Raw genomic sequence first — 18,645 nt, 5'->3', positions numbered from 1 at the left:
CTGGGGGCTGTGACATCTTGGGTTTTGATGGCATGTTCTAGGGCCTACTAATTATATATAGCGGTACAGATTGATTACACTGTGTTCTAAAGGAACAAAATATTAAACATGGCAAGTGTCAGGAACCTTTGTTCAGCCAACGCAGCCCAAATGCAAAAACATTCTTTGGGATCCCTGACGTCACGCTGACGTACCGGCGCTGGGGTTTCAGCGCGAAATTCAAATACCGATACTTAGACCTTCATTTTCTCATCTAATAATCAAACTATTTTTTTAAATGACTGCATGCAGGGTTCTCAAACAATGCTTCATTAGTCTAAACTGATTTATTGTTTCATTTTAGTGTCCCTTTAAACTGAATATTTGCACGCACGCACGCACGCACGCGCACACACACACACACACACACACACACACACACACACACACACACACACACACACACACACACACACACACACACACACACAAAGAAAGCCCTTTTGATGATTTTACTATCCTGGGCTTAAATTGAATGTTGCTCCTTAGAAGGCTAATTCTTCCCACAAATAAAGCTGCAGTAGCTAAAAGGTAAATAAATGCTCATGCATGGCACTCTTCTACAAAATCAAAATACAGCCAAATCTAGATAATTTGGACTAAAAGGGGCTCAAAAATTCATCTGAATCAAAGAGAGTTCGAATTAAAGGAAGCTCATTGAATGGGGGACTCGTTAGGTGGCGCATGTGCAGTGAGCTAACACACGAGCTCCAAAGCTTCATGGCAGTGCGGCGTGTGCTGCCGTTCAGCCACACCTTAAGGCAAAAATTTCTCTGCTGTGAAGCCACACCTCATGGCGAAATTAGTGTATAACCCACTTCCGTTTCATTTTCTTTAGAATATTGTGGAGTGGGTTATACATGTACGAGCCAAAATACGGCACTTGCAATGGGAGATGGGAGCAGCAGCAGATGCGCGGCTGCACCGCAGGGTCAGAGGCGCCGCCTCCCGATTGGGTGTGCTGCAGAGAGCATGGTTGGTGGCACGGTATATCTGCATTGACCTTTGCAAACATTCATGCTTTTGAATTACTGGGTGTTTTCACCCACCAAAATAGACGTAACTTTTACAGGACCCCAGCGTCAGTTCCAATAAACCGCAAGTTTGAATTAAGCAGGTTCAAATTAACAACATTCCACTGTACAAGGAGAAAGCAGGGACACAACAGCAAGTTAACTGTTGGAGGCATACCACATTTCAATAATGATTTGCTATGTAATACGTAGGGGTATCTGAATACTCGAATATCACCTAATCGAGTCGACTAGTGAAAGCTCGAATAATTCAATTTGCGAATCAAATACAGTCTACGCTCGTTACAACGGACCCGCGTACAACAGACTTTCGGATATAACAGACCATATTTCAACCTTAGTTTGCTCTACCTATCTTATTAATGCAACAAAGTTTGCTTTTAACCCACCACACTACAACGGACTATCGGCTACAGCAGACAAAATTAGCGGCAATTTTAGTCAAAATTGGGCATATAAAACAGACTTTTGCCGTGTCTACACAGGCTGGCAACTGACTTGTGTGGGTCAGCTGACGATCGCGGCTCAATATTGCACACACGAGGGAGGAAGGCGGGGCGGCAGCGCACAGTCTTCTTTCGCACGTGAGGCACGGAAGGGGGGGAGGGAGGGCAGTTGTAAAGCCCCTTAAACTTCATAAAGTAGCGCCACGCATTGAAGAATGCCGCCTCCTTTTCGCGCCGGCTTCGTTTGTTTATAGCCACGTTTTGGCGCCATTTTCGCTTGAGAAGCATCTACAGACTGGTGAGGAGCGCATGTTGGCACTGTTGCTTTTCTGTGCTGTTTTGTTTTGCGAACGCCTTGAACTAAGTTTGTGGCAAGTGCGACGTCACTTTACGGCAGTTTCCATTACCATAACATGCTGTGCCTTCGCATGCTAAAATAGTTTCAGCAAAGGCAAGAAGTTCTTCTTGATACCATCCGATAACTGCTTGCGGGTTAAGAAGAAAGACGTGGATTAATCGAATCGAGAGGGAGAACTTCATACCAACATTCTCCACACGACTATACGAGGTAGTTGCAAGTCTGCCATAGTATAGTATGAGTCAGGGTTGCGTAATTTGTAGCGGGCCATAATATAGTAGATATTGCACAGCTCACTGAGGATGTTGCCATTTCTCTGCACGCTTTAACATGATCCCTATGCAACTTGTACTTTATTTATTCAAACAGTACGTAGTCGTATTGGGTGCGCTTAATTGTACTGTACGCCAACAGGCTTGAATTCGCGGGCACACGAAGGTGCATGCGAAAACACAATTATGAAACCTTTAGTATTCAGCGCATTCTTCTTGACAAAATTTCAGAATCGAGTGTGAAAACTCATCTTAGAGAAAGCAATTGTCTGCATTTTGTGGTTAATAACTAGCCTTCTTTAGAGCGAATAGCTTTGATTGCTTCTTTTGTTCGTGCTCGTCATTGGCGGTTGCCCCGTGGATTTGCGATACAAAGGAAAAGTGTGCGTGCTCTCTTGAAACCGCATTCGTCGCTGGACGACAGCATCACAAGTCCTTGAGACGTACGTGTTAATTAATGTCAGCTTTAAAGTGTGTTTAAGTTAAGATGCTGTGGTGGAGCACTCGCAAAGAAAATGTGCGGTAGCCTGCTCGTTCACTGGTTGGTTTAGTCGTCGTTCGCTTGTTCGTTTAGTCGTTCGCTTACTCGTTCATTCAACTATTAGCGCATTCAACCGATATGTCTCTGAAACACACGTAATGAGAGAGCAAATGGTGCCTCAATATGAACGACTGCATCATTTCACTTACCGCGATTTCAGCCACACCATAGCGTGGCAATTCCTTGTATGGTCATCACTTCACTAAATTCATATCTCGCAAATGTCATTTCGGAGCGAGCGCAACCATCCTCAATGCATGCGCCTTAGTGCAATTCGGTTTGCAACAAGTACGTCACTTCGTCAACAGACGAATTAATGCACGACGATATGTTATTCGTGACAAGTCACTAACCTGAAAAAATAATGCAGTTTCAGCCTGAATGAAGTACTGTTATCGCATTCCCACTTCGTGAACGAATACTATAAAACTGATTTAATTTTCTATATACGCTGAATCCCGGCTTGATGATAGGCCGTACGCATTTCTGTCGACTTTGAGGCACGAGAAGCATAATAGCACCAGCATTTGCGCGTGCATAGAAGGTTGGCATGCATGCACGTTGGTGGCAGTGTAGCTTGTAATACTCTTTCGAACATTTAGAGCAGCATTCATCTGTTCCCTCTGTCGGCTGTTGTACGTCATAGCTGATATGCACTGCGAACTCGCATGGTAAGGACGGCGCGGTTTATTTAGGCTACTGAGGGCTTACAGGAGGCCAGGATGTTGGCATTCGATCGTACATGCGTTATTTACAACCATTCACAACGAGATCTTGCGACATGCACTTCACAAATGTTGCAGACCTGACTGTAGCGCACAAGATACATTCGGAGTCGTCATGGCACAGTGTTAGCACTCGTTCAGACACCTTTTTAAAGAATAGTTGTCAAAACAAGAAAAAAACAGCTGCCATCACCGAATTTGTATAACCGTCCATACAGAAATTCTATGCTGTACACGAAGTTACTCAGAGCTACAAAGCTAACACGATCGCTTAAAGCGCACTGCCTTGACATAAGTGCATTCGTTCTGCGAAAGGTCATCTGCTACGCTCGAACAGTGTAGGTGGTGCCATGGTTGAGGAGGGGGCATGAAAGTGGGGGAGAAATGAGGAGGAGCGAAGGCAGAGGAGGAGAGTGTCAATACTTTATGAAGTTTAAGGGGCTTTAGGCAGTTCTAGTCCGGCGGTTGCTGCTTACGGCCTGGCCGCGTGGGCGCCATATTTTGAAAGCAATCTGCGATGTGGACAAAGTGTGCCCAGTGCCGGTGGTACCTTCATATATGCACTTTGCTTTTGGCATTTAATTCGTGCTAAAGTGAGAGACAGCTCAAAGGCCAATTCGCTCGCTGCTGCAACCGCGCTTCTACACTCTAACGTTTTGACCGCAACTTTCCGTGGCCATTGAGCGAGATAATTTTTTTAATACTTTTCATTGTATTGAACACTATCAGTCATCTGAATGTTTGCTCCCACACCTTCGCAGGTCTTTAAGGTAATGAAATGAAAAGATGTGTTTACGTTTACCTGCACACGTGTGACACCGGGCTTGCTAATTGTGTTAAGGAGCGCTTGAGTGCAGTGAAAGCCTGCTCTTCACTTTCTACCCACTGCCATAGCTCATTCTTCAAAAGGTCTGTGAGTGGATGCACTGTCAATGAGAAGTGCGGGATGAAGTTTCCATAATTACGAGCATGCCCCAGGAAGGCATGCAACTGCTTAATTGTGCCGAGTCTTGGGTGATCTAGCACTGAGTGCACCTTTTATACATCTGGTCTGCACTGCCCAGGTGACATAATGTGGCCCAAGAACTTAAGCGACTGACGACACACCTGTATTTTGTCCAGGTTAATCGGAAGGCCAGCACATTCAATACATTGCAGTACTTCCCTCACCTGCTCAATGAGACTCTCAAGCATCGCCGAGTAGACTAGAACATCTAAAAATGTCATAGCGAAATGGTGATTGGTTCCCTGTAGCACACAATCTATCAAGGTTTGAAAAGTTGCCGGGCCACCTGCCGCCCCATAGGGTACCCTGACGAATTCAAACCTACACCGATGGCAGATGAAGGCTGTTTCCCTAATGTTGGCATCGCAAACAGGAATCTGGGAAAACCAATGGGAGAGATCGAACCTAGAGAACCACTGAGCTCGGCCAAGTTGTGCTAGCAGCCAGTCTGTTCAGAGGCATAGGGTAGGCAGGTACCTTGGTAACTGCAATCAATGGTTGGTAGCCTACCTCTAGCCGGTAGCCTGCCAACGTCCTTGCGACGAGCAATGGGACGCCAGCCCAAGGGCTGCTGCTTCCCCTTATAAGACCCTGCTCTAGGAGGTCTTGTAGCACACCTTCACTAATTTTCTGCTTCTTAGCATTCACTGGATGGAGCTTGCATCCCACAGGCACACTATACCCTGTGTCTACCGTATTTACACGATTGTAAGTCGACCCCTTTTTTAAAATTTGAAAGTCTGAAGTTGGGGGGGTCGACTTACAATCGAAACCAAAACATGGCCCCGCCAAAAAAAAAAAGCCATACCAACGAGAGCTACAACGTAGTTACAATTTTATTATGTTTGCTCTATGGCCCTACCCGTATCTTTTCGCTATCCCGCGTGTTTGTTCGCTTTTCGGAAGGGTTTTTCAACATTTTTGAGAGTCTTACAGTGCATGCAATACTCATGGGGGGGTGTCGATAGTTGATAAAAGCGCCGCTGTTCCCATTTGCGGCGGCACCCTCAGAACGGCGGCGCTTGCGGGGAGTATCGGTAGTTCATGGAAGAGCAGACACCGCTCGCGGGTTTCTTTCTCTGTTTAAAGGCATTGGTATTGGTTTGACTAACTTCTTGACGCGCTCCACTTCGGCTACGTGCTACTTCTACGCTTCCCCAGTCGTCATGAGTGCTGCAGGCCCACTAATCTTTCGGCACTCGTTCACAGCAGCGTTCAAGAGGGCTGCCATCCTTTACGCCGAAGAAACAAATCACTGCGCAGAGGGCCGCAATTTCGATGTTTCTAAACGGGTGGTGCGAGAGTGGCGACTGCAGCGAAGCAAAATTTTCACCTATGTGACGGCAAGTGAGAAATTTCCCACGTGCCGAAGTATGGACGCTTTCCGGAGCTGTAGGCTAAGCTTGCGGCGTACGTCGCTGAAATGCATGATCGGTCCTTGCCAGTGAAGTGCGACGTGGTCATGAAATAAGCCCGGACCTCCGCCTTAATTTTAAGGTTCTGCTCCGCCGTGAGTACGAGTGGCTGGCGGCAGAAGACTGCGAAATTACGCCAACCGGACCTGTCAAAAGAGCCTCCCTGACGGCTGCGTGTGGTTGGGTGCATTTGGCGTGGGCTGCTGTTCTGCAAAATGTCCTGGTGCGGTCGTTTGCCAAATTTGAAATTTCGCTGAACCACGACGCGCTGTGGGACCGCAGCAACGATGACGATGGCAGCACTAGTGAAGACGAGTAGTCCAATGACATACTAATAAATTTTCGTTATCGAACGCGCCCTCGGTTTTTATTTTTTTTCGGTCAAGCGATATGGGGGGGTCGACTTACATTCGAGTCGACTTACAATCGTGTAAATATGGTATGCAGTGCTGAGGAAGGGTGGTACACTCAGGAACTGTTGCGAACGAAGGACTGAAGTCGTCAAGCACTTCCTTCATACTTGGTTGTAGTTTTGTTGCTACAGCGCGGTGCATGCCCTCTTTGATTGGAATCCGACTTCCAGGAGCTGCAAGAACCTCTTTTAAGAGGGCGTGCAAGTGGTAACACTATCTTCTGAGAAGAGGTTTATTTGCGGCTCCTTATGCAAGGGCACTGCGACCGGGAGCGGCGAGACAGCCCGAAGCACTGTCCAAAAAGACGCCAGCAATCAACAGTGCAAGCCGAGCCGAGCTACGCGTTGGCGATGTGGCTGTGCCGCGAGACGCATCTTCTTCACAATCTCTCCCCGGACAAAAAGAGCCATCCTGGCATCTTAAGAATCGGGAGGCAGAGGGTTGTGGTAGGGCTTGAGACGCGAGACGTGGACAATGTCACGTCCACACCTCCGCAAGTCATCAGGTGGTGACAGCGGCTCAATAAGAAAATTGATTAGGGAATGTTCGCTCCAAGACTCGGTAAGGCCCTTCGAATTTTGGGATGAGTTTCGAGGAAAGCACCGCCATTTGGAAAGGCACAGACAGCCACACAAGAGCGCCTGGAGTGTAGGTGGTGTTTGGAAGTGAGTCGGTGCGGTTTTCTTTATGGCGCTGCTGTTGCTCTGCCGTAAAGGAGCGTGCTAGCTGGCGGCATCCTTCGGCTTGTCGGGCGACGTCAGACACAGGTAAACACTCGGAGGCGTCAGGATGGTATGGAAGGAGCATGTCGATGGTATGCGTTGGCTCACAGCCATACAGGAGGAAGAAAGGTGAAAATCTCGTAGTGGCCTGGATCGCAGTGTTGTACGCGAACGTGATGAATGGAAGGATGCAGTCCCAGAAAAGATGTGTTCACGTTTACCTGCGCATGTGTGACACCGGGCTTGTTAATTTAGTTAGTAAGCGATTGTTTACAACTTTATACGGCCGATAAAACTACTATCCTTACGTTGCATAGCTGTCTACTAATTTGCTATAGCAACTGATGCTTCGCCTCTCGGGTGAAATTGGGACTTTTTTTTTGTTTTTTACTTTAGACGTTACTCATTCAATCTTTGCAATAACTTTGTTGCACTGTCATGAGTCACCGGCAAGACCTGTATGACAATGTGAAGAAGACGAAGGCGCCGGTCAACGAAACAGAGCAGGGACACACAGGCGAGAAGCATGTGAAGCATGAAAGAAGAAGAAATTAAGAAAAAGGAGACGCAGGCAGATGTGAGCTGGCATTGCTGACGTGGTCAAGAAGCAAGACAGTGGCATCTCCAGCTGTGCTCTGGAGACAGGAGGCAGCAGCTTCGGGGACCACGGACCGGAGAGAGGACGTTCGTGATTTGGCCAGCGCAACTCCAGCTCCTGAGCCTTGACTGCATCGCCGTAGCTGTGTTCTGTGGCCCCGGTCTAACTCCACGCTGACATAATCGGTTGCTGTCCTGTGCCACGAAGGCAATCGCCTGGCCATGTCAGCGGCACAACAGCTGACTGGCCCAGACTGCGTCCAGTGCCACGCAGGTGGGTCTCTGCGGAAGACTACAACATCATCGCTCTCATTGGAGGCCAACATCCTTTGGCACGCTGGGCCAAACACGCCGTGCAGTGGGTACGGGTCTGTGGCTCTCTCGGCTCCCGCGTTTTCTCGGAAAAGGTACGGTTTTTTCGACCTTACCAACCCAATCTTGCTTTGAAGATCCTTTTATATCTGTCAGGACTCGCTCCGTCGTGCGATTGGGGCTTTTGTACGCTCCTTTTGCTTTTTTCGACCATCTAATACCGTGAGCCGGCCGGCCGATGGCCATGGCCGCCTATGTACGCGGCCATGCCTAAGCCTGAGGTACCTCAGGACGAGCAGACGTCCGGGCGAGACTCCCCTAGTGGTGTCAAAACTCCTCGCTCGGACGGCTCAAATGTGTCAGTCTTTTATGATGAAGGGGACGCGGTGCTTCGCGAAGCCGAGTTACCTGGAGGGGAACGCGATCCGCCCGCAAGGGGCAGCCCCGCTACCGGGATTTTACCTCCTGTTGTTGCTGCACTCAGTTCCCCTGCTTCCGTTTACGGCAACTCGGTTTCCACTGTTCCACTGGATTCCGAGCAACGGATTACCGCCTCCATTCACCGCATAGTAGAGAAGCAAAAACAAATAACAGACTTGATCTTCCATGCCTCCTCAAAAGTACCGAATGCTCAACGCTCGCAAATTGTATCCTGGCTTAACGAGATATTACAGGAGTGTTTGACGTTCGTGCGATTGCTGCCCATCAGGCTGGTCATCAGGCGGGCCATCAGGCAGGGCGTTGAAGTGTTGCGGGACCAGCTGCAGCAGGCGAGGCGCCTTGCTGGCGATACGCTGGCGGCTCCACCGCCTCCTCCTTGTCAGCCCAGGACATACGCGGCTGCGGCGCATCTTGGTATGCAGGCTGCTCCGCCCACGGCCCGGCTGCCCCCAATCAGGACCCCTGCAGAGGTTCTACAAACGGACCCGGACCCGCTGGTACTTCCTCCACGGCCCGATGCAATCAGGCGAGAGCACGAATTTATCCTGTTCCTCACCCCTATCGCTCCTTCCGCCTCGCCGGCACGCGATGTCGTAGCCCTTCTGAAGGCAAACATAGACCCGATAACGGAGGGAATCAGCGACGTCTCGATGCGCCGTACACGACACGGCATCACAATCTTTACTAATGAGCGTCACTCTTTCGAACATCTCAAGGCTGCAATTGAAAGGAACCCGATAACGCGTACAGCGATTTCCATCAAGGTGGCCCAAAAACGACAACCCCATATTCGGATATCAGGCATTGATCCCGACGTACCAGCTCATGGCCTCCTTGCCGCTATCAATACATGCAACCCATCAATACAATTAGATCCTGATTCCTGTAAAGTAAGAGTCTCTTACCGCGAACGCTCCGGAAACGTCCCCCATGTCCTTGCCGTCGATGCAGCGTCCTTCCGTTCCCTTACAGCCCTCGGGCGTTTGATCATAGGATGGACTTCGGCGACGGTGCGGGAAGATTTGCATGTCCCCACCTGCACCTACTGCTCGACATACGGGCACTCCAAACGCGCCTGCCCGCATAAGTCGGACCCCTCGCGCATGGTGTGCACGAAATGTGCAGAGTCGCATTTAGCAGAAACGTGCTCGGTCCGTATCGGGGACGCTGCGGTGTCGTGCGCCGAGTGCCGGCGGGTAGCTAGGGTGTCGTCGCATCCCACGGGCGATGCGACTTGCCCAGTTTTGCTTTAACGCATAGCACGTATGCGCATGCGCACGGACTATGGCTAAGATATCACGCACCACCTACTCTTGTCCCTTGGGGGCTGCGCGGTGGCTCTTCCCATCTATATTTCCTGCTATCAGATACACTTGTATCCTCACTATCCCTCGGCTTTTGGACTTGCCACTAGTGTCGGTTTGCCACTATGCAGCCCCTTTCCCCACAGGGCGGGTGCATACGCCCCTCTATCCTCCTCAATCCTTGTTCCCATTTGGTTGCTCACCATGTCCCTCGCTTCCTTCTAGTGGTCTCATTCTCTCTATTTGCTTCCTTCCTATCTTCTATCTCTCTTTCCTTCATTTTCTCCTTTTACCTGTTACCTCCTGCCTCCTCTTTACTAAGCGCTTTTTGCCTTCCTTTATTTCTGACACCTGCGCTCCTACACTCATCTTAACGTTCTTTTCCCCTTTCTCTTCTACTCTCAACCATGGCCCATTCCACACCCATTAAATTTTTACAGGCTAATCTGGCGCACTCCCGACAACTGACACTGCTGTTGTCGGACTTTATCCAGCAGCACCACATTGATTTCATCATTATTTCTGAACCTTATACACGAGGTAACTCTCTTCCGCACCTACCTCACATGCACATCACCTTCGCTTCACCAGTAATTCCCCGTCTGGCTCTTTTAGCACCTAACCATACCTATGATCTCTTCCTAATCCATGCCCATCCTCTCTATGTCATAGTCTCTTGTGTTGCCCCTTCAGTCTCTTTCGTCATCCTCGCCGTTTACGCTCCCCCTCACGAACCACTGGAACCTCTTTTTGACGCCCTACAAGCTCACCTGTCCTCTTACTCAACCATTTCTGGTGATGGCGGGTAATTTCAATGCGAAACACTTACTGTGGGGCCCAGTGGAAGGCGACATCAGGGGTGCGCAGCTCACACAATTTGCAGCTGCCAACAACTTAAAATCATTAAATGACCCTCGTTCGCCGCCTACCTTTCAATCCCACCTTTCAATTGATGTTTCCTTTGCATCGGTTCCTCTCGCCGCATGCGGCTACAGCTGGTTCGTCGACGAATCCGAAACGTTATCCTACCACAAATATATCTTATTTTCCTTTTTTTAGCCATATCAGACCCCGCCATAAACGATTAACAAAATCGACTACCTCTCAACCTTTACAGTCGCTCGTCACCTCTCCATGGTTTTCGTTGGTCCAACAGACAACTTTACTATCACCGAACGCAGTTGATTTGGTTTTGACGAAGTTCTACATTCTCTTCGACAAGCTTCGTCATCTCCATTCTCGTTGGATAAAGCCGCGCCCCTCTCCGACTAATTCATGGTGGACTCCCGACCTTACTATTGAACGCAAACGCATCCGTGCTCTCCGTCGGCGCTTCCAACGCACCACTGACCCGTTCCTTCGACAGTCGTTTAAGGCTCAGTACTATGATGCCCATGCCGAATATAAAATGCACATTGACCAGGCCAAATCTGCCGCCTCCAAATCTATTTGCTCCGACCTTTGCAAACGCAATCTTTTCGGCCTTCCTTTCCGCATCTGCTTTGACAAACTCTCCCATACCAACCAGCTCCCCTCCCTTCTTTTACCCGATGGTCGTTCCACATGCAGCGTGCTTGAGTCGGCCCGATGTCCTCCTTAATGTTCACGTGACTCGAGACTCTCCCTCAACAGATAATGACAACCACGTGCGCCTGCGTCAAATAACTGCCACGCCTTATTCCTCCAAAACTATTGACCTCCCTTTCACTATTGCAGAGATTGAACATGCCCTCAATTCAGGCAACACCAACGCCGCCCCAGGTCTAGACGGACTCACTTTTCCCATGCTCAAGACGCTTTTTTCCTATCACCCGTCCTTTTTCCTCTTTATTTTTAACCATTGTCTCAATCTATCCTACTTCCCAGATCATTGACGTAAAGGGCATGTTATTTTTATTGCTAAACCCAATCGCCCTCCCGACTCTCCTTCATCCTACCGCCCTATTGTTATGAATTCTTTGTTTAGTAAAATTCCCGGCTCTACTTTTTTCTCCACTCCAATAACTTACTTCATCCGCGTCAATTCGGTTTTACACATGGGAAGAGTGCATCCACCGCTTTGTACCGTCTCAGACAAACTCTAAACACCTACAAAGACCGGAAACAACACGCAATTCTCATCTGCTTAGACTTTAAAGGCGCTTTCGATAGCGTTTGGCACCCTGTCGTCCTCCACTTTTTACGCTCACACAATTGCCCTTCCAACCTCTACCACCTTCTAAAATCTTTCTTAGAACACCGACAGATCACCTTCCGATCGCAGGCAGGTCAGGTGTCTGCTACGCCTACTCTGGGCAGCCCTCAAGGGTCCCCACTCAGTCCGCTGCTGTGGAACATTGTCATCTACGGATTGCTCGACCTCCCTTTTCCCCCGGACGTGGTTGCGCAGGCTTATGCAGATGACACTGTCATAGTGCTCTCTGCAGACAATCGTCGTGCTTTAGAATCCAAGGTAGCTCTCACTCTTAACCTTATCTCGACCTGGGCACAGCGCACCAAACTCGCAGTTAGTACCGACAAATCCTCCTTTCTATACTTCCCCAATAGCCACTCTGCTTCCTCTTCACGCACCCGTCTCCCCATAGTTCGGTTTAACGGCTTTCCCCTCAAATTTCAGTCGAATATTAAAATTCTTGGCATCATCTTTGACACCCATCCCACCTTTAACGCTCATTTAACATATCTCCGTACAAAAGCAGACCTTCTCTCTTCCTGTCTTCTCCTGTTCCTTCGCATGCATTATTCGATGCCCCTATCCGCTCTCCGTCTCCTCTATAATCAGGTCTTACTTCCGTCCATCACATATGCTTCTCCTGTCTGGTGGCCAACCTTTCCTACTTCACAGTCTAAAATTAAAATTTCCTCTATCCAACGTACCCTTCTTCCAATCACCGGTGCTTTTCGTACGACGCGTACCTCGTCGCTTCAGGTTCTGGCTGACACACCACCGCTCCACATTGAACTAGACCGCCTAAACGCATACTTCTCTTTATTTGTACTCAAAGCCCTTACCTTTTATGGTCCTGACTCCTACCATCCGTCGCTTGTTCACTACCCTATAAATCCTTGGGACTGTCATCCAAGCCTTAAATCTCGTTTTTCCCATTACCGCCTTTGACTTCAAGAAGTACCCTCTGTTACCACTATGCCGGCCTACCACCTGTATACCGACGGCTCCTACACTTCCCAGTCTGCAGGAGCCGCTTTCATACCTTATAGTCCAACAGGCCACATCACTAAAGTTGGAAAATTTAAACTTTTTGGTGCCACTTCATCTTATGCTACCGAAACAGTTGCTTTACTGGAGGCACTAGCCTATATACGGACTTTGCCCCATTTCATCCCTCTACACATTTATACTGATTGCTTGTCCATGCTCACTGCATTGAACACTTTCACGACAACCAATACCTCTGTCAGGGAAATAAAGCAGCTCCTTCAGTTCATCTCTACCCGGCGACGGGTCTCTCTTTTCCATGTACCGGCACATCAGGGCATCGAAGGAAACGAGATGGCGGACTTCCTCGCTAACTCCGCCGCCTCCCATGGCGTTTCTCGATTTCTCCTTGTCGCTCCCTCATCCATAAAATCAAAGATGCGTGCTTGTTCCTTCGCCCAGTGGAATGCTCACTGGACGCGAGAGAACAGCGACACTGGACTTTTCAGTGGATAAAAAACGTCACTCGCATTCCCCCTTTCTTCCCACCGAAAAGACCCATTGTTCACCTCATCACCGCTCATGGCTGCTTCCCTTTCTATTATTTCCCATTTCATCTTTTATCTCACAGTAACTGTGCCTGTGGCAATCCTTGTAAAGACCTGCTCCATTATTTCAATGATTGTCCTCTTACATCTCACATTGCTAATCTCCTTAAAGAGAATAACCCCACTACCTTAACACCTGATCTTTACCTCTCCCTTCTCACCGATCAAAGAAAGCGGGCACTTCTCATTCGTCTTTATCGAATCATCTCATCGTTCACTTTCCCGGACTCCTCCTAATTTTTTTCTACAATCATACCTTTTTTCTTCATCGGTTTCCTTTCCCTCTCCTCTTTCCCTGTTCCCATTCTATATTCCTCACACCTTGTCCTTCGCCTTATAGTGTCCTTAGTTATGCCAACTAAGGTGGAGCTTGTCTCCGGGGACACTATAGACGGAATGGCTGCTTTCCCGATTTGGCCCTTTAGCTTTTCCTCCATTCCCTATCTGTGCCCTAGCTACACCTACTGAACATGCTTGCCAACATTTTCAGCTCTCTTGCAGATCTTCAGTCGAGCTGCAGTCCAGTGGAGTGCACTATCCTTCTGATACCTGACGTAAAGTCACCCCTGCCGGAACCCTCCGGTCACATGTACAGAAAGTCTAGACGAACCTACTACATGCCAATAAGTCTCCAGGCCTGTGCAGTCCGGTCTACCGGAAGCTCTGCTCCACTCGTCCGGAATCCTGCTGGACCTGCAGGCCTACTCTAACCCTACCCTCTTCTGCCGTCCTAATTCTTCTTTCTTTTCCCTTCTTTTTCTTCCTACACAGTGACCTAATAAAGAATTGGACGAAACGAGACGTCACATGCCACAAGCCAATGCAGACAAGTATTCTGCCGTTCATTCCTGTCCCCTACTTGTAAACATATACATCTTGTATTGGTTTACCTCTTTTTTTTTTTTTTAAACAATTGGCTTTACCTCAAATTACATTTTGGGTCTCTACTCCTCTTCATTTAATTTTGATTGGCTTAAACCTGCTATACCTTGGTGGTGCGGGTTTCCCTCATTTTTATTTAGGTTATTTTTGCAATACGAGGGGCTCAAAAATACGCTGGGCCGGAGTCCGACACAACTGGCAACGGTCAGAACGATCATTTGCTCGTTACGTCGCGTTGGTTAGTCAAGCGGAGGAACAATATGAAGTTGAGGGTTTGTTTGTTTATGTGTATAGCTAGTTTTTGGAGTGTCTTGTGTATGTACAGTGTACAGTGTGTCGGGCTAGTTTGCTGTTTATTTTTTTTCTTTCATTATTTTTTTCTTTGAGATAAATGGTCTTTAACATATTTGAATTGTGTCTCTTTCCATTACTGGAGCGCTGAAATTCATGACAATTGGCAAGCCTGCCAGGATTGATTTTTCTTGCCCTGTCATGAATATTTTGTGATCCGGAAATGAATTGGGACAACTCTAACCTTAGTGAAAGAGCTGGATATTTCAAAGGATGAAGCCCCGAGATTTATTGAGAAACAGTGAGAGATCCTCCAAAAATAATGCGAGACCAAACGTCCAGAAGTACGGGAAGTGCATGCTAGGGAGAAGGAAATTTTAGAACTCAAACTGAGATTGGCACAAGCAACAGAGGGTCACTGTGATGACGAAGAGTTTGGGTTCAGTGTCCTCCGGCTTGCAGTCTCCAAAAGCCAACAAAATCTGCCCCCGTAAGCTAAAGGCACCATTCGATGAAAAGCGTGATGACTTGGATGCATATTTGCACCACTTTGACAGGATAGCCCTCGGACAAGGCTGGGACTGGAGCGAATGGGCCACAGCGCTGTCTTTGCCTGGTAGGCGAGGCACTGAGCGTCTTTGGGAAGATGACTGCCTCCGACTCCATGGACTATGACAAGGTTAAGAAGGCACTACTACAAAGATTCCAACTAACAGCGTAAGGTTTTCGCGAGCGATTCCGAAACTGCTAACTGGAAGGCGCAGAAACGGGAAAGCAATTTGCATGCCACCTGTCAAATTATTTTGACCTGTGGGTAGAAATGGCCGATGTCGCGAAGACTTATGCAGGGGTTCATGATTGCATGGTCAGTTAGCAATTCTTAGCTTGCTGCAGCCATAATGTGGATGTCTTCCTAAAGGAGAGAAAGTTGGATTCGCTCAACGATCTAGCCGAACATGCTGATCAATTTTTGGAGGCACAGGGGCTGAGAAACCTAAGAAGAGTGAAGAAGGACCTAGCCAGAGAGAAAATAGACAAGGCAAAATACGAGCCTCAGGAGACCATGCACCCACGCCAGTTAAGATGTTTCCTCTGTAATCGCACTGGGCACCGCACCATTAACTGTCACGTAGGGAACAGCCGCTCCCACCAACAAATAGTGCGTCAATTACGCAATAGAAAGGGACACCGTGTGAATGAGTAGGTCTGGCACATCACAAAAAACAGCCTGCTTAATAGGGAAGCGTGGAGAAGCCGACTCGCAACCGAACTGTGCAGAGGTGAAGCAGGCTCAAGAGAGCCATCACATACCGAAGGAAATGCGGAAGGAAGGAGACCCAAAGACTTGGCAGCGGCGGCAGCAGCAGGACAGCACGGCTTACGCTGTGTCTCTTCCTCTATGCCTCGCAGATTGCCTATCGTCCGCCGGCCCCATCAATGTATCGGCCGCCCATGATCATCCCGTGACAAGCCACGAGCCCACTTTTACGTCACGGTCTACATCATCACCATACCACAGTGCCAGCTCTACATAAACCCGACGCAAGCACTGGGACGCTTCACTTGGCAGTGGCGGCAGCAGTGGGACAGCACGGCTTACGCTGTGTCTCTTCTTCTATGCCTCGCAGGTTAGGCACTATGTGCGACTGAATTATTCACGTTGCTTTTTTGCTGCTGTTGCTACTGCCAAAGTCATTTTTTTCTGTGTCTGTTTTTGCTGCAATGTCCCCTGAAGAACAAAAAATGCTGAAGGATTTGAAACAAGAAATTCGTGATATGCGCACATCTCTGGAGAGAGAATTTAGGAAGGAAAATAGAGAGATTAAGAATAGCCTGGATCATATGAACAAATGTTTTGAGGAAATGTATACCACCATGAAAGATATTCAGAAAAAAAAACGCTGAAATCAGGGCTGAGAACGCTTGCCTCACTTCAGAGTGCACACTACTGAAGAAGCGTGTACTGGAAGCTGAGCTTAGAATTGTACAACTAGACCAATATTCAAGAAATAAGAATCTGGAAATCAAAGGTGTTCCAACTTCACAGGGCGAGAACCTTTCTGCCATTCTGAAAAAAGTCGGAGAAGTTGTAGGTGAGCCTATTAGTGAAAATGACGTTGAGATCTGTCACAGAGTTCCAATGAGGGATTCTGGGCAGTCTAACATTGTGGTACAGTTCTGCAGCCGTTCAAAACGCGACGCAGTCCTCAACAAAACTCGAAAGAAGCGACTATCAGCCACTGATCTTGGCTGCACACAGTCTTGTGCTGTGTTTGTCAATGAACATCTGTGCTCTGAATTGAAAAAGCTTTTGGGCATGACGATCGCACGAAAAAGGGAAAAGAATTGGCATTTCGCTTGGACGCAGGATGGCAGGATTTTCGCTAGGAAAAGTGAATCCTCCCGGTCACTGCAAATAATGCATGTCTCTGATCTAGAAAAAATTGACTAACCAAGGTTTCATGGCTATAATGATGACATCATGTCTGGAAGCGCTACGCACGCATCATATTTTGCGCCGCATGAAGTTGGCAGTTTGTATGCCGAAAATAAGGACTGCCTATCTTTTATCCATCTTAATGCGCAGTCTGCCTGAAATAAAGAGGAACAGATTTTTGCACTTATCGCTACGTTTGGCTTTGCTCCTGACATATTAATGGTAACAGAAACATAGTATCAATGTGAATCAGAAGTTCTTAAGCTGCCCGGCTACACAACATTTTTTATGAATCAATCATGTCGAAGAGGAGGTGGCATTCTGTTAATGGCAAAAAGCACACTCCGTTGCAACATTGTTGCATCTTTTTCTCTTGTTACATTGGATTATGAAGTGTTTACTGTTCAGTGCAATGATAATGTTTTCTGCGTCCTATATCGACCACCAGGATCGAGCACGCAGAACTTTCCGTCTTTTATGGAAAAATGCTTGTGCTGGGTGACTGATAATGGTTACAAGTTAATTCTGGCAGGTGACCTAAACATTGATTTTTTAAAGGCTTCTACTTCTCGAGAAGAACTTAGGAAGACAATCGAATCAAATGGTTTTGAAAATGTTATAAATAGTCTGACTCATATTTAAACAGATACATCGACATTATTTGACGTCTTCATAACCAACATCCACCATTCTAACATTTTATCTGGTGTTGTGAATGCCCATATAAGTGATCACCTTCCAATATTTCTTTTGATGACGCAGTGTTCACCTTCAACATCCAAACACTGTTTACCACAAATGGTTCGTGATGTCAATATGCAAAGCCTGAAGTATTTTCGTGAGGCAACATCGCTAATAGGTTGGTCAGAACTGATGCGTGCCAGTGATTCAGAAACTGCTTATGAATACTTTTGCGCTAGGTTTAAGGATAGCTATGATAAATGCTTCAAATACAAAGTAGTTAAACCAGCACGTAAAGCCAAAAAACCATGGATAAATAAAAACTGTATCCGTGAAATTCGTGCCAAAAACCGCCTCTACAAAACTTTTATTGACACCAGCACTGAAAAAGCTTTGCATGATTTTAAGGTACAAAGGTACAAAGCAAATAGTCTTTTGCGTAGAGAGAAGAGACAGTATTTGAATAATTTGTTCAATAATGACGTACTAAAGAAATCTGATGTTATCTGGAAGCGTATTAATGGCTTTCATGGGCAAGGAGACAAGAACACGACTATAACAGAAATTACACTAGGTGATAAAGTTTTATCAAATGAGACGCTTGCAAAGACATTAAATAACTATTTCACAACCTTAGTAAACAGTACTCATGATCCTAATTCTTTGAGTTATCTTCACTGCAGGACTAAACAATCTGCATTTTTAGCGCCTACTACGGAAAATGAGGTATTTACTACTTTATGTCTATCAAAAACAGCAGATGTTGTGACGTCGAAGGATTCAAGATCATGCCAATTAAGCATGTCCTGGACTTGATTCTACCTGCATTAGTACACACATTCAACTTGATATTTTCCAGGGGCTCGTTCCCGAAAAGACTTCAGGTTGCGAAGGTAGTAGTTTTGTACAAAGGTGGTGATAAAAACGAGCTGACAAACTACCGTCCAATATCTGTGTTGCCCAT

General features: G+C 47.4%; 1 protein-coding gene across 5 annotated transcripts in view; it reads right to left on the bottom strand.

The window, feature by feature from the left end:
• The window catches only part of jar (Myosin heavy chain 95F jaguar), a 195,068-nt gene that overhangs the window by 144,084 nt on the left and 32,339 nt on the right, over positions 1–18,645 (bottom strand). The gene's annotated exons all lie outside the window — the stretch shown is intronic.

The sequence above is a fragment of the Dermacentor variabilis genome, chromosome 6 (assembly GCF_050947875.1).
Source record: "Dermacentor variabilis isolate Ectoservices chromosome 6, ASM5094787v1, whole genome shotgun sequence".
Lineage (NCBI taxonomy): Eukaryota > Metazoa > Arthropoda > Arachnida > Ixodida > Ixodidae > Dermacentor > Dermacentor variabilis.
The sequence above is the reverse complement of the archived record's forward strand: the minus strand, read 5'-3'. Positions and strand labels throughout refer to the sequence as shown.